At 40.9% G+C, this 15,996-nt stretch overlaps 1 protein-coding gene and 1 long non-coding RNA gene across 3 annotated transcripts in view; both read left to right on the top strand.

Moving 5' to 3' along the window:
- The window catches only part of STAB1 (stabilin 1), a 508,133-nt gene that overhangs the window by 376,972 nt on the left and 115,165 nt on the right, over positions 1–15,996 (top strand). The window lies entirely within an intron of this gene.
- Positions 11,565–13,106, top strand: LOC141103155 (uncharacterized). The gene is made up of 2 exons (XR_012235257.1): positions 11,565–12,324; positions 12,429–13,106. It is a non-coding gene; the product is annotated as an uncharacterized lncRNA (long non-coding RNA).

Below are 15,996 nucleotides of genomic sequence, written 5' to 3'. Positions count from 1 at the left end.
AATTGTCCATAGGCATAGCTCCTAAAATCTACAGGTTATCAGTTTAGAGTTAAAGGTGAGCTCTGGCATTAAAATTTATTATTTTCACTCTGATGTTCACAGTGGTACCTCATTGAGTGATGCAATCACTGTTTGTTTACATATGTGTGCAAGACCTACATGCACATTTGGGTATGTGCACAGAGGACAGGGTGGTTTAATTTTTTTTTTTATATTTTAAAAATAAATAAAAGTGAATGGGCAGCTGTAAAAATTGATACCAGGCTCATGGCTGCTGCTGCACCCATAATCTTAGTATAATCGCTTGCCATTCAGAATATATTTATACGTATGCTGAATGGCAAGTGGTTAAACATATAAACTCTAAATAAACAATTTGAAACTGGTAGCAAAATTGAGTTATTTAACAAGGGTTGAAAGGAATTCTTCTCCCCTTTATGACCAGAGTCAAACAAAACGTAACGCCCAAACCAATTTTGCAACTTTAAAGTGGTGTTCTGGACGAAATTATACTTTTTAAATAAAAATACCCCTATAATACACAAGCTTAATGTATTCTAGTAAAGTTAGTCTGTAAACTAAGGTCTGTTTTGTTAGTTTATAGCAGTAGTTTGTTATTTTATAAACTTACAGCAGGCCGTGGCCATCTTAAGTGTGGGCATCCGAAACCAGACTGTATTTCTTCCTGGATCTCATCCTTGCAGATCTCACACATGCTCAGTGCAGCACAAGCAGTGTAACAGGTTTCAGGTCAGGTTTCCATAGCAACGTCAGTTTCAGAAGAAGTTGCCGCCCCTTCCCAGAAGGCATTGCAAACAGGAAATGATGCGATGGGCCGCGGCCAGGGAGGAGGAAGTGAAAAATGAATACAGCAGATATACAGTAGGTGCTGAGAAAAAAAATTAAAAAATATCCAATTTGTTTACAGTACACAGTTTAGTGAGGGATGCTGAAGAGTTGTAAAAGTGGGTGGAACTCCACTTTAACATGTTCCTAAAACTGTGCATATCATCACAACTACTTAGTGTATCAAGGTGGATTATACTGTACCTTGTTTTTCTTCCTGACAGCTTTCATTAGGTGGGAAATGTTAATGGATATCTCCTGATTTTTATTATCAAAGGGAAAACGGGGCCCAAAATAGTAAACAAAAAAATAATTCTTTAACCACTTCGTACCCAAGCCAATTCTGACACTTCACTCCTACATGTAAAGATCAACTTTTTTTTGCTAGAAAATTACTTTGAACCCCTAAACATTATATACATTTTTTTTTTTTTTTAACAGAGGCCCTATAGAATAAAGTGATGGGTGTTGTAATTTTTTATGTCACACAAAATTTGCGCAGCAGTTTTTTAAATGCAATTTTTTTGGGGAAAAAATACACTTTAAAAAATAAATAAATATACAATATTTACTCCAATTTGTTTGTTTGTATTGTGAAAGATGATGTTACACCGAGTAAATAGATACCTAATATGTCACACTTTAAAAATTGCATCTGCCCATGGAATGGCGGCAAACTACGGTGCTTAAAATTCTCCATAGGCGATGCTTTCAATGCCTTTACAGGTTACCAATTTAGAGTTATACAGGAGGTCTGGTGCTAGAATTATTGCTCTTACTCTAATGTTCACAACAATACCTCACATGTGCGTGCGGGAGTAATGTATGCATTCACATTTGCAGGTAAACACGGTGAGATGGGGTGCTTTTTTTTTTTTTTTTTTTTTTTTACACTTAGAGCCCAGGAATGGCAGTGGAGGGAGGGGGGACCCCCTTCTGCCACCCACAGAAGGTATTTGAGTGGCTATTTAGCCATTCAAATCACTTCTGCCACAAACAGAATCGCCGGCTGAAAAAACCTATACTGGAATGATGCCTGTAGATTATCTCGGTATAACTACTTCAACCCGAGGACTTCCATGGATGTCCTACAGGCAGGAAGTAGTTAAATTTAGCTGTATATTTTATAAAATTACAATGTATCACCACCAAAAAAAACCTGCACAATCAATTCTCCTGTTCCTGACGATTGCAGTGATACCACATATGTGTGTGTGATTTGTTTTTTGTGCCCATAATAGAGCTAAGAAACAATCGTATGTATTGTAAGAACACATGTATGGAGCACCCAGGTTTAAAGGCCACTTCCTGGATGCCTCATATATGTGTTATACGGTCATGAAATGGTTAATATGGTACAATTGTCATACCTGTTGGGTCACGTGGACGGCGTGGCATCTTGATGGTACTAGATGGTATCGCAGGTGAATGAAGGTTTACCTAAAAATAGTAAATACTAAATACTGATCCCCCTGATAAAGTCACGTGTGGTGTGACGTCACGCGTAGGGACGGCTGCAGATACTGATAGAAACATACGAGCTCGCCGCTCGTCTGATCAAATCGCTGTTCACTGTTTTTAAATGTGAGTACCTATATTTTCTTCCAATAAACAAGCTATTTATATCAAACAGTGTTACACTATTGGGTCCCTTCTTGCCTTATTATTTTACATACCCCCCCTGCACTGTATCTGAGGGAACCATGTCCCAGGATCTAGGACGGTGAGGGAAGCGCTGGAACCCCCAGGTGGATACCATAAAGGCTCTGTCTGGCTATATGCTTTTGCCCTATTACCTTAAGGTAAGGGGCCAATACCCACCTGTGTGTTTGCACACGAAGATGCACCAGATGTGATTCACTTTTGAGCACTTTAATTGCAACATCTGCATGCTTGGACGTTGCTGTCACATATATATATTTTTTCACAAAAGGACTTTATTTTCAACAAGTATTTCCCTATTTGGGACATTCATATTGTATCTAATTTTGGATCTTTACATTTTTTGCACTCTATGTGAAGTTTTAGCATACTGTCACTAATATTGTATTGTATTGCACATGTCACTTTTTATGAACTGTGTGTGCACATAGCTTAAATCACAACTTACCTGCACTGCATTAAGTATTGTTTTGCTACTGATTTAGTCAGTCATACACCACGGTGATATAAGTTTTTATATAAGTGTTTTTATGAAGATTTAAGGTTATGATATTTATACGTTTCTGGTTAGCACTACGCACCATTTGAATATCTTTTTGGTGATGCCTATCATTTAAGCTACACCACTCTTTATTTAGGATCAGCGCAGCACCACCCATTTATATATTTATTATTAAGGTCAGGTGTATACCAGAATCGGTGCTAGCAGCTTTTCCACCCCCAGCCGACTCCATATCTGATAGCGCGGGAATAATCTTTTTAATGTTAAATACTAATACTATACAACACTATAGAAATAACAATAAGAAGAAAAATGTAGAATAATAATCGCTTATGGCGGTAATCGCTGGAGTCTGGCTTCAGAGATGCGTCTCAGTCGAGATCTTCTTCACCGTTTGCCTGTCAGGACCCCCAGAGGAGCCCCAAACATCTGCACCTGTGCAGAGATCAACTGCCAACCAATCATAGCGCTGGCCTTCTCACACTAGCTGCCACGATCCTTTGCCTGAAATATCTTGGCTCATACAACACAGTACCCAAAGGAAATTGAGCTTATTCCATTGTTATTAAACAAATAAAGCTTTATTATGGTATTTAATAAACACTGGGTTTGATCATTTCATATAAAGGAACTGTGACCATTGCTCTGGTATCAGGCAGTGAGAAGGACAGACTGGGGATCCTTTGTGGAGTCCTGAGGGCTGTAGGGGAACCAGGAAGTGGGTTATGAATGGAGTTGGGCTGAGTGTTGATCCAGTCAGTACAGATATCTGTGTGTGTGTAGTACTGTGTATGGAGGGGACCCGGGTCACTTCTGTCCGCAGGCAGGCTTGGCTTTCATATTGTGTGGTGACTGAGCCCTTCCATGTCTGAGAGAGGGCTGAGTGTCACTGGTAACCATAGCAACGGTGTATACACTTCATCCCTGTGTGTACTACATAACCCTGTGTGTGTGTGTGTGTGTGTGTGTGTATAGAGCCCCCTAAAACATACATACCTACCTGTATACTGTGTGTGTATAGAGACACCCCCATATGTCTACATTCCTGTATACATAAAACCTACTCCTGTATACCTACCTGTATCGTGTGTGTGTGTGTGTGTGTGTGTGTGTATATATATATATATATATATATATATATATATATATATATATATATATATAATTATAGCCTACTCATGTATACCTAACTGTACACTGTGTACATAGCGCATACTCATATATACCTAACTGTACACTGTGTACATAGCGCATACTCATATATACCTATATTTTTACTGTGTGTGTATGTATGTATGTGTGTGTATGTATGTGTATATATATGTATATGTATATGTATATGTATGTGTATATATATATATATATATATATATATATGTGTATGTATATGTATGAGCCTTTTCATTTAAAACTACCTGTATACACAGCCTACTTATATATACCTACATCAATACTGTGTATATGGAGCCTACTTATGTATACCCACCTGTATACTGTGTGTGTATATACAGTATCTCACAAAAGTGAGTACACCCCTCACATTTTTATATTTTATCATATCTTTTCATGTGACAACACTGAAGAAATTACACTTTGCTACAATGTAAAGTAGTGAGTATACAGCTTGTATAACAGTGTAAATTTGATGTCCCCTCAAAATAACAACACACAGCCATTAATGTTTAAACCGCTGGCAACAAAAGTGAGTACACCCCTAAATGAAAAAGCCAAAATTTACACTGTTATACAAGCTGTACACTCACTACTTTACATTGTAACAAAAGTGTCATTTCTTCAGTGTTGTCACATGAAAAGATATAATAAAATATTTACAAAAATGTGAGGGGTGTACTCACTTCTGTGAGATACTATGTGTGTAGATAGATAGATAGATAGACAGACATCAGGTGGGTTACCCTCTTCTCTTTCAATCCTTGTTCAGTCAAGGTGGACTCCCAACCTTCCACCATAAATGGATAGAAAAAACACATGGAACGATGCTTTGATGCAAAAAGTGTCCTTTTACTGAAAATCTTTCATCACATAATTTAAATGCAAGCAAGCCACTGTACAGTTCCGAGCGCAAATCGCTCTTCGTCAGGCTTCTCTGGCTGTGTGTGAAAAGCCAAACCACTTCATGTTCTCTTATCAACACCCAATCCAGTTCACACATGTGTTCACTTAACTAATTACTATAGACAGACTACCTATACACATTCAAATATTTAACCCCACTATATAAACCCAATATAGTAAACTATCTTATATTCCCCAAATAAAGAAATATTTACATCAAGTTCATCCTATTGTATATCTTATCCATCAACATGATATTGTGGAGTAAATAAACTCTCTCACATAATTAAATATAGATCTTTCCAATAATTAATCATAAATACAATAAACATTCTTGATCATGTCTCAGATCTCCTCATAGATTCCAGCTGATATTCTGCTATCTAATATTCCCAACGGAAGTTCTTTCCAATCGATCTAAAAGAAATCTAATATATGCAAAGCATGATTGTAATTGTTTTGTATCTCGTATCAAATTTCTATACAAATAAGTATAAATCATAATCCTTGTTCATACCATCAGGATGCAAGGATTGTAATTTATTAATCCACCAAACCTCACGTTTTTTCAATTTTAAAATCCTATCACCCCCTCTTTTATCGTGAGGAATCTCTTCCAACACCATAAATCGTAGGTCGGTGTCTTTGTGTCCCATCTCATCCTGATGGTATGAACAAGGATTATGATTTATACTCATTTGTATAGAAATTTGATACGAGATACAAAACAATTACAATCATGCTTTGCATATATTAGATTTCTTTTAGATCGATTGAAAGAACTTCCGTTGGGAATATTAGATAGCAGAATATCAGCTGGAATCTATGAGGAGATCTGAGACATGATCAAGAATGTTTATTGTATTTATGATTAATTATTGGAAAGATCTATATTTAATTATGTGAGAGAGTTTATTTACTCCACAATATCATGTTGATGGATAATGATATACAATAGGATAAACTTGATGTAAATATTTCTTTATTTGGGGAATATAAGATAGTTTACTATATTGGGTTTATATAGTGGGGTTAAATATTTGAATGTGTATAGGTAGTCTGTCAATAGTAATTAGTTAAGTGAACACATGTGTGAACTGGATTGGGTGTTGATAAGAGAACATGAAGTGGTTTGGCTTTTCACACACAGCCAGAGAAGCCTGACGAAGAGCGAATTGCGCTCGGAACTGTACAGTGGCTTGCTTGCATTTAAATTATGTGATGAAAGATTTTCAGTAAAAGGACACTTTTTGCATCAAAGCATCGTTCCATGTGTTTATATATATATATATATATATATATATATATATATATATATATATATATTTATACGTACATGCATACCTGTATACTGTGTATATATCCAGTTCTGATGCTCACATGCCCATTGTAGACACTTTTAGCTGTGGACACAGGTCAGTATGGGCACCCTGCCAGTCTGCAGCAACACAGCTCTATATGCGATGCACTGTGTGTTCTGACACAACATAGAAGAATACCAGTTTATTATTTTAATGAAAAAACAAACCTTTACAGCAATTTGAGCTACGGTAGCTTTTCTTTTGGCTCAGACAACACTGGCCAGCGTTTGCACCCCACGTGCATCAATGAGCCTTTGCCGTCCATCACCATACCTCCCAACATTTTGAGATGGGAATGAGGGACACCTACTTGCAGATGTATGTAGGCATAGGACACACCCCCTGGCACACCCCCTTAAAGAAGAATTAACCAAAAAAAAAAGTTATTTAAATCTATAAGGACTTTTTTTACCACTACTATTCCTTTTATATTGGCTTTTAAAATTGACAAATGCAACAATTTAGAATTTGGATGAAAGGTTTAGCACGGGGAAAACACAAGTGCATTTTATATACATCTATATAGATCAGACCAAAATGAGGGACACATGAGGAGGAAAGAGGGACAGAGGGACACTATTCCAAATCAGGGACAGTCCCTCGAAATCAGGGAAAGTTGGGAGCTATGCATCACCCTGTCGCCAGTTCACCGCTTTTCCTTCCTTGGATGATTTTTGGTCGGTCCTGATCACTGCAGACCGGGAACATCCTACAAGATCTGCAGTTCTGGAGTCACTCTGACTCAGGAGCCATTAAAATTTGTCCCTTGTCAAAGTCCTTCAAATCCCTATGCTTGCCCAGACTTGCTGTCTGATATATCCCACCCATTTCCACATGCCATTGGAACAAGATAATCAATTTTATCCATGACCTCTCTCTGGTCATAATGTTATGGCAGATATGTGCTGTAAAGATATGTTATGACTGATTGGTGTATAATATATACAGTATAAATATATCATCTCACTTTCAGTATATTAAATGATTCCTGTCAGTTTAATCATCCTGTCTGTTGAGGAGTTTAATCATTTGCTCAGGTTATGTCCTCTTGCTGTTTCTTCTTCATTATAGGTATTATTGTCCGATTTGTCCGCCACAATGTTGCAGTCCCGCTATGAGTCGCTGATCGCGGCCATTACTAGTAACAAAAAATAACCCTTTCATGACTAAGCCTATTTTTGAAGTTTGGTGTTTACAAGTTAAAGTCCGTATTTTTTGCTAGAAAATTACTTAGAACCCCCAAATAAATATATATATAAATATATATATATATATATATATATATATATATATATATATAATATTTTTTTTTTTTTTTTTTTAACAGAGAATCTAGAGAATAAAATGGAGATTTTTGCAATATTTTATATCACACGTTATTTGTGCAGCGGTGTTTTAAACGCAAATTTTTGGGAAAAGGGACACTTTCATGAGTTTTAAAAAAACCAAACAGTAAATTTACCCCAATTTTTTTCTATAATGTGAAAGATGATGTTACGCTGAGTAAATAGATACCAAACATGTCACGCTTTATAATTGCACGCACTCGTGGAATAGCGACAAACTACGGTACCTAAGAATTTCCATAGGCGACGCTTTAAATTTTCTTTACGGTTACCAGGTTAGAGTTACAGAGGAGGTCTAGGGCTAGAATTATTGCTCTCGCTCTGACGATCGTGGAGATACCTCACATGTGTGATTCGAACACCGTTTACATATGCGGGCGCGACTTCCGTATGCGTTTTCTTTGCTGCGCGAGCTCGCGGGGACGGGGGTGCTTTAAAAAAAAAAATGTTTTCCTTATTTATTTTATTAATTTTTATATTTATAAATTGTGTTAAAAAAATTTTTTTTTTTTTTTTGATGACTTATATTGCTGTCACAAGGAATGTAAACATCCCTTGTGACAGTAATAGGTGGTGACAGGTACTCTTTATGGAGGGATCGGGGGTCTAAAAGACCCCCGATCCCTCCTTTGCACTTCAAAGTATTCAGATCACCAAAAACGGCGATTCTGAATACTGTGTATCTTTTTAAAGTCGGCGCCATTGGCAGCTGAGTAAACGGGAAGTGACGTCATGACGTCGCTTCCACGTTTACATTTAGAAGACTGGAACGAAGCCGCCCACAGCTTCTTTCCAGCCCTCCCCCAGCTGCCGGAGGCAGCCAATTGGTCACCGGGCCTCCCGTTCGAACGGGAGGCCCGGTAACAGCAGCGGGAGGGGGGGCTGTCCCCTCCCGCTGCTCTGGTATAACAGCCGAGCGGCTTTTAGCCGCATTGGTTGTTATACCCGGAAAGCCGATCGCCTGCTGTAAAAAACGGTACCGGGATGATGGCTGCAGCTGCGGGCATCATCCCGGTATAACCCCGGAAGGCCGAGTACGCACATCTGCGTACGCTCGGCGGGAAGGGGTTAAATAAAAATTCCATAAAAATATCCCATAGTTTGTAGACGCTATAACTTTTGCACAAACCAATCAATATATGCTTATTGGGATTTTTTTTTACCAAAAATATGTAGCAGAATACATATTGGCCTAAATTGATGAATAAATTTGATTTTTTACATTTTTTTTTTAATAAATGTGTTTTATAACAGAGTAAAAAAATATATCTTTTTTTCAAAATTCTCTGTCTTTTTGTGTTTGTAGCACAAAAAATAAAAACCGCAGAGGTGATCAAATGCCACCAAAAAAAAAGCTCTATTTGTGGGAAAGAAAAGACATCAATTTTATTTATGTATAGCCTCAAAGGACCACGCAATTGTCAGTTAAAGTAACGCAGTGCCATATCGCAAAAAATGGCCTGGTCATAAAGGGGGGTAAACCTTCCGGGGCTGAAGTGGATAAAAAAAACAAGCCTTCCCTAATCTCTGTAGCTGCATTTACTGTAAATGAATTTATCCCCACAGATCACATCAAAGAGTGTTGTTTGTTTACAATAAAGGGCCGGCAGGCTACCAAAGAAAAAGTGGAAAGGAGCTTAATTTTCAGTGTCTCAGTGGAATTTGAACATTAAAGAGGAAGTAAACCCTCTGGAAAAAATAAAATAAAAAATAAACACCTTGCAAGACAAAGGCATAATGAGCTAGTATGCATAGCATACTAGCTCATTATAAATTACTTACCTGAGATCGAAGCCCCCGAATCGATTCTCGTTCCCCTCCTCCGTTGCCGCCATATCTCCCGGAGCGACTTCCGGGTTTTGCGGCTCCAGCACTTTGACTGGCAGAAGCCGCAATGACATCACTTCCGCGCATGCGCGCAGGAACCGCCACTAACAGCACGATCGCCTTTAGAAATGGCATGCTCAGTGCACCTGCGCGCCGCTGTAGGAGAGAGAGAGAGAGCAAGAGCGAGAGAGAGGGGTGAAGAGCGAGAGAGAGGGAGAGGGAGGTGAAGAGCAAGAGAGAGAGGGAGAGGGAGGTGAAGAGCAAGAGAGAGGGAGAGGGAGGTGAAGAGCAAGAGAGAGGGAGAGGGAGGTGAAGAGCAAGAGAGAGGGAGAGGGAGGTGAAGAGCAAGAGAGAGGGAGAGGGAGGTGAAGAGCAAGGGAGAGGGAGGTGAAGAGCAAGAGAGAGAGGGAGAGGGAGGTGAAGAGCAAGAGAGAGAGAGAGGGAGAGGGAGGTGAAGAGCAAGAGAGAGAGGGAGAGGGAGGTGAAGAGAGAGAGGGAGAGGGAGGTGAAGAGCAAGAGAGAGAGGGAGAGGGAGGTGAAGAGCAAGAGAGAGAGGGAGAGGGAGGTGAAGAGCAAGAGGGAGAGGGAGGTGAAGAGCAAGAGGGAGAGGGAGGTGAAGAGCAAGAGGGAGAGGGAGAGGGAGGTGAAGAGCAAGAGAGAGAGGGAGAGGGAGGTGAAGAGCAAGAGAGAGAGGGAGAGGGAGGTGAAGAGCAAGAGAGGGAGAGGGAGGTGAAGAGCAAGAGAGAGAGGGAGAGGGAGGTGAAGAGGGAGAGGGAGGTGAAGAGGAAGAGGGAGAGGGAGGTGAAGAGGGAGAGGGAGGTGAAGAGCAAGAGGGAGAGGGAGGTGAAGAGCAAGAGGGAGGGAGAGGGAGGTGAAGAGAAAGAGGGAGGGAGAGGGAGGTGAAGAGCAAGAGAGAGGGAGAGGGAGGTGAAGAGCAAGAGAGAGAGGGAGAGGGAGGTGAAGAGCAAGAGAGAGAGGGAGAGGGAGGTGAAGAGCAAGAGAGAGAGGGAGAGGGAGGTGAAGAGCAAGAGAGAGAGGGAGAGGGAGGTGAAGAGCAAGAGAGAGAGGGAGAGGGAGGTGAAGAGCAAGAGAGAGAGGGAGAGGGAGGTGAAGAGCAAGAGAGAGAGGGAGAGGGAGGTGAAGAGCAAGAGAGAGAGGGAGAGGGAGGTGAAGAGCAAGAGAGAGAGGGAGGTGAAGAGCAAGCGGGAGAGGGAGGTGAAGAGCAAGCGGGAGAGGGAGGTGAAGAGCAAGAGGGAGAGGGAGGTGAAGAGCAAGAGGGAGAGGGAGGTGAAGAGCAAGAGGGAGAGGGAGGTGAAGAGCAAGAGGGAGAGGGAGGTGAAGAGCAAGAGGGAGAGGAAGGTGAAGAGCAAGAGAGAGAGGGAGAGGGAGGTGAAGAGCAAGAGAGAGAGGGAGAGGGAGGTGAAGAGCAAGAGAGAGAGGGAGAGGGAGGTGAAGAGCAAGAGAGAGAGGGAGAGGGAGGTGAAGAGCAAGAGGGAGAGGGAGGTGAAGAGCAAGAGGGAGAGGGAGAGGGAGGTGAAGAGCAAGAGAGAGAGGGAGAGGGAGGTGAAGAGCAAGAGAGAGAGGGAGGTGAAGAGCAAGAGAGAGAGGGAGAGGGAGGTGAAGAGCAAGAGAGGGAGAGGGAGGTGAAGAGCAAGAGAGAGAGGGAGAGGGAGGTGAAGAGGGAGAGGGAGGTGAAGAGCAAGAGGGAGAGGGAGGTGAAGAGCAAGAGGGAGAGGGAGGTGAAGAGCAAGAGGGAGGGAGAGGGAGGTGAAGAGCAAGAGGGAGGGAGAGGGAGGTGAAGAGCAAGAGGGAGGGAGAGGGAGGTGAAGAGCAAGAGAGAGAGGGAGAGGGAGGTGAAGAGCAAGAGAGAGAGGGAGGTGAAGAGCAAGAGGGAGAGGGAGGTGAAGAGCAAGAGGGAGAGGGAGGTGAAGAGCAAGAGGGAGAGGGAGGTGAAGAGCAAGAGGGAGAGGGAGGTGAAGAGCAAGAGAGAGAGGGAGAGGGAGGTGAAGAGCAAGAGAGAGCAAGAGGGAGAGGGAGAGGTGAAGAGCAAGAGAGAGCAAGAGGGAGAGGGAGAGGTGAAGAGCAAGAGAGAGCGAGAGGGAGAGGGAGAGGTGAAGAGCAAGAGAGAGCAAGAGGGAGAGGGAGAGGTGAAGAGCAAGAGAGAGCAAGAGGGAGAGGGAGAGGTGAAGAGCAAGAGAGAGAGGGAGAGGGAGGTGAGTGAGTGAAGAGCAAGAGAGAGGGAGAGGGAGGTGAAGAGCAAGAGAGCCATATCTTAGGATGAGTATAAAGGATAAGGAGGTGGAGTATTAGGATAGATAAGGATCATAAAAGGTGGCAGTGCTGGAATATTGATGCAGAGGATAAATAGGATAGAGGAAGGACCAGGAGTAGGACGATGGTGGAGTATAGAGAATAAGGTGGAGTAGTATAGTGGACGAGGATGAAAGAGGATAAGGAGGAGGAGGACACAGCAAGATAGTGGATGAGATGGTGGATAAAGTTTGAAGGTGAAGGGAAATGGTTAGTGTATGTACGATAGAGGTGGAGAACGATGAAAGATGGAGGAGGGAGAGGACAAAAATGAAAGATAAAGGATAGAGAATGTGATGGTGCATAAAGGATGAATTTGGTGGAAGATAGTGGATAATAGAGGTGGAGGAATACAGCGGAGAATAGAGGTGGAGGAATACAGCGGAGAATAGAGGTGGAGGAATACAGCGGAGAATAGAGGTGGAGGAATACAGCGGAGAATAGAGGTGGAGGAATACAGCGGAGAATAGAGGTGGAGGAATACAGCGGAGAATAGAGGTGGAGGAATAATAGAGGTAGAGGAATACAGTGGAGAATAGAGCAGGTGGAAGAGGAGGATAGATGGCAGATACATGCTTAAAAGGGGAGTAGGAAAACTACAGGAGAAATGGTGGAGGAGATGATGAAAAAAAAAATTGTTCAATATTTTTTGGAGACATACCAGGGTATAGAGACTAAAGATGGAATTAGAAAAATTATAGATAAATCTTGAGGACGGTCAGAACAAAAAATATCACTGCAAAAAAAAAAAAAAAAAAGATATCAGAATTAAAAATAAATCTTTAGAAAAAATAATTAAAATCAATAAAAATATAAGATTCAATTTAAAACAGCGACAATAATTAAATTAGATAAAAATATATATTAAAAAAAATTAAAATGGAATAAAAAGAAAAATAATAATTTTAGAAATGTATTATAAAATGAAAAAAAAATCTGACAATGAAAAACAAAAAAATTAAGAATAGTCAATTGCATTGCAAAGACATACTACGTATACAAGCAGAAAAGAGGAAACCGAAAAAAAATATTTCAAAAGGACATCTATTAAACAACGAAAAGAGGAAAGACATGCTAACACACAGAAGAAAGAAAGGGAAGACATATAAAAAATAATGAGATTACAAAAAAAGGACAAAGAAGGAGCAAACAAACTAAACCTATACAAGACATCTATACACATAGTGAGCACATTTAGACCTGCATTTCATTATTACAAAAGCTTACCTGTTCTGGGTAAATCTTCAAGGTGAATTAGCTGCTCGAATCCCGATAGATCTTCTCTCCTATCTGTTCAGGTGCTCACTCCTGTACATCCACATGTGTTCTGGCAATAAAGGGCTTTGTTCCCTTTTTAAAAATGGTGCTGTGATCCTCCTCAAATCGCGTCATTTCCTGCCTGCAAATAACGTGTTTTTTCAGCACAGTCATGCCCACAGACTCATGGGAAATTATGATAGAAACTATGCCAAATCTTGTAACTTCCAGTGTTGAATGTAATGCCATATCTAAAGTAAATATATATCAAATTTAAGGTATTGCTGGTTGGCAGGCAAAATCTGTCACTGTATAGATTCTGTGCAAGCCTGATGGCCAGATCACCACAATTTCTGTGTTCCAGATGTGTTTCTGCATGAGTGTTTTGATGCATTCTCAATGCGTTTTGCCGCTTCTAGATGTGCTCCATACAGTGCACAAACATACAGCAGCCATTATATATGGATAAAGTTTAGAGAACATGTTACTGTAAATAGGCCTTCTAACAAGGTATCTGTCATGCTTCATCAATGAGCACTTTACGCTCTATCATTATGGGTGTTTCTTGTGGTGTGGATATCTGTAGCATCCTTTCCGCAATAGCTGCCTTAACAGGGCTTAGAATTTTGCACAACCACATCCTTGTGAGGCATCCTGTGCATTTTCATCTCTCTGCCTCTGCAGACTGCATGCAGGCCCAAAATGCATCGTGAGCTAGGTGAGGCATCCTCCATCATGCTGACATAAATGCATTTGTGCCAGTTTCCTGGATCCTGTCCCTTCACAGGGTAAGTGGAAACAACTCCTTCAGAGTGTATAGACCACATGCTTAAGTGGATGTGAACCTAAGGCTAGGTTTCTACTAGTCGCATGACAAGTCGTACCCCATGATTTCCAATAAGTACCATTCATATCTGTGCGACTTCAGGACGCAGCGACCTCAAAGTAGTCCCTACACTACTTTGGTCCCACTTTGATGCAACTTGAGGTCTATAGACCTCAAGAATACACAGGCATTGCTTCAAGTCGCAGCAAAATCTCGCGACTTTGGGGACGCAATAGTGGGAACATAGCCTAATACATGAAATTTGAGCTGGGCACATATATCTTCAGTGTCCTGTAGCTCTCTGCTGACCCATTCTTCTGTTATCATCCTGATAACTCCTGACAAATTCCTAACACACCAGAAATATTTGTCAGGGGAGGCTGCTATAAATAGATTAGCAGGGAGCTGGCCCTGTACAAAACGTGATGAGAGGGGGTGTGTGCGCATTTCCTCCAATCAGCAATTTATGCTATCTTGGTTGTATGCCCAAACACCACACTCTGTGTTAAACAGGAAGAGAACATTTCCTAACACGATCTGAAGTTCTAAACAGTATATAAATGTGAAGACAGCAGATATACATGTAGAAACTTATGTAGGGAGATTTGGTTCATCTCTGTGTATCATTTGAGGCCATTCACTTTACTGGGTGTATGGAGGGTTTACATCCACTTTAATGAATGTGACAACCTGTTAGGTGTCATTGTCCTGGTCAGGACAAAATGATTGTTGGCAGGTTTTATGTCTTTTTGGAGCATTTTGCGTTCAGGGTTTCTGATTCTAAAATAATGCAAAACCCCTAATTTGCATAATCTCCTCGGGAACTCTTTTAAGAACCATGTCCCACGTCGCCCCCTCCTACCTTCGCTAATCTTCTGTGCCACTAACAGGTGTGGAAAACTCATATTTGCACAAAATAAATGGAGAAAAACATATGCTAAAAATATGCACTGACATTGTACTAATGACACTGACAGGGAAGGGGTTAACATCAGGGGCGATCAAGGGGTTAAATGTGTTCCCTGTTTGTGTTTTCTACCTGTATGGGGGACTGTGTGACTGAGGAAACACACAGATCCATCTTAGCAGGAAGACAGATCACAGTGTCATCCCCTGACAGAACTGCCTTGTTTACTTCAGCAGATCCCCGTTCTGTTTCGGCGGGGAACAATCGCGGGTGGCTGCTGGACCCACTGATTGGCTCCCCCGCTGGCCAATCAGAGCACATACTGGTACAGCGATTTCCGCAGTCGAGCCACCTTGCCACAGTACATATGCGGCGGGTGGTTGGCAAGTGGTTAAATATGTGATGAAAGGTCTATATTTGTGATGAATAATGTGAAATTTAATTGTAATCGTTAATGTTTTTTTTTGGATAGAACACGATTTTAAATGTGGGGTAACATGATCCGATGATTCACCTGTCACCTTGGTTACCAGCATGTATAGCAGTGCTCTTAAATCCCGAAGTTCATCACTAGGCTCTTATCCTTTGAAGAAGTCACATGACAAGTGACGCAATGCGGCAGGTGGAGCTAGGTGATGTCACTTCCGGTGTCTGGTACACTCGGAATTAGCGGTGAGGAGGCGAGGAGCTCTTAACCTGTGTTTATTTTGCATTATTCACAAGATGTGGAAAATGTGAGTGCACATTTGTTTATAAGTATTAATAAACCTATGCGCAATGAAAGTTTTTTCTATATATTCTGACTAAGTGTTTTTGTTCACAGATTGGATTTATCTTCTGAGATTGAGAGGGATATCCACTCAACTCAGAATCATGACGGGATTTGGATTTTATATCACTTTTTGGACTTTTTGATTTTCATTATTGCATATTGTGTTAGATATTATTTGTATATCAATTTATTGTCTTGGGTGTGAGTTCCGCGATTGAATGGTTGCCGCTGTTCACACATTTACATATTTATTCAATCAACACAAGAAGATATTTATTATACAATTATATTCATACATTCACGC

The sequence above is a fragment of the Aquarana catesbeiana genome, linkage group LG07, assembly GCF_042186555.1.
Source record: "Aquarana catesbeiana isolate 2022-GZ linkage group LG07, ASM4218655v1, whole genome shotgun sequence".
NCBI lineage: Eukaryota > Metazoa > Chordata > Amphibia > Anura > Ranidae > Aquarana > Aquarana catesbeiana.
This window is presented reverse-complemented; position numbering and strand designations above follow the sequence as displayed.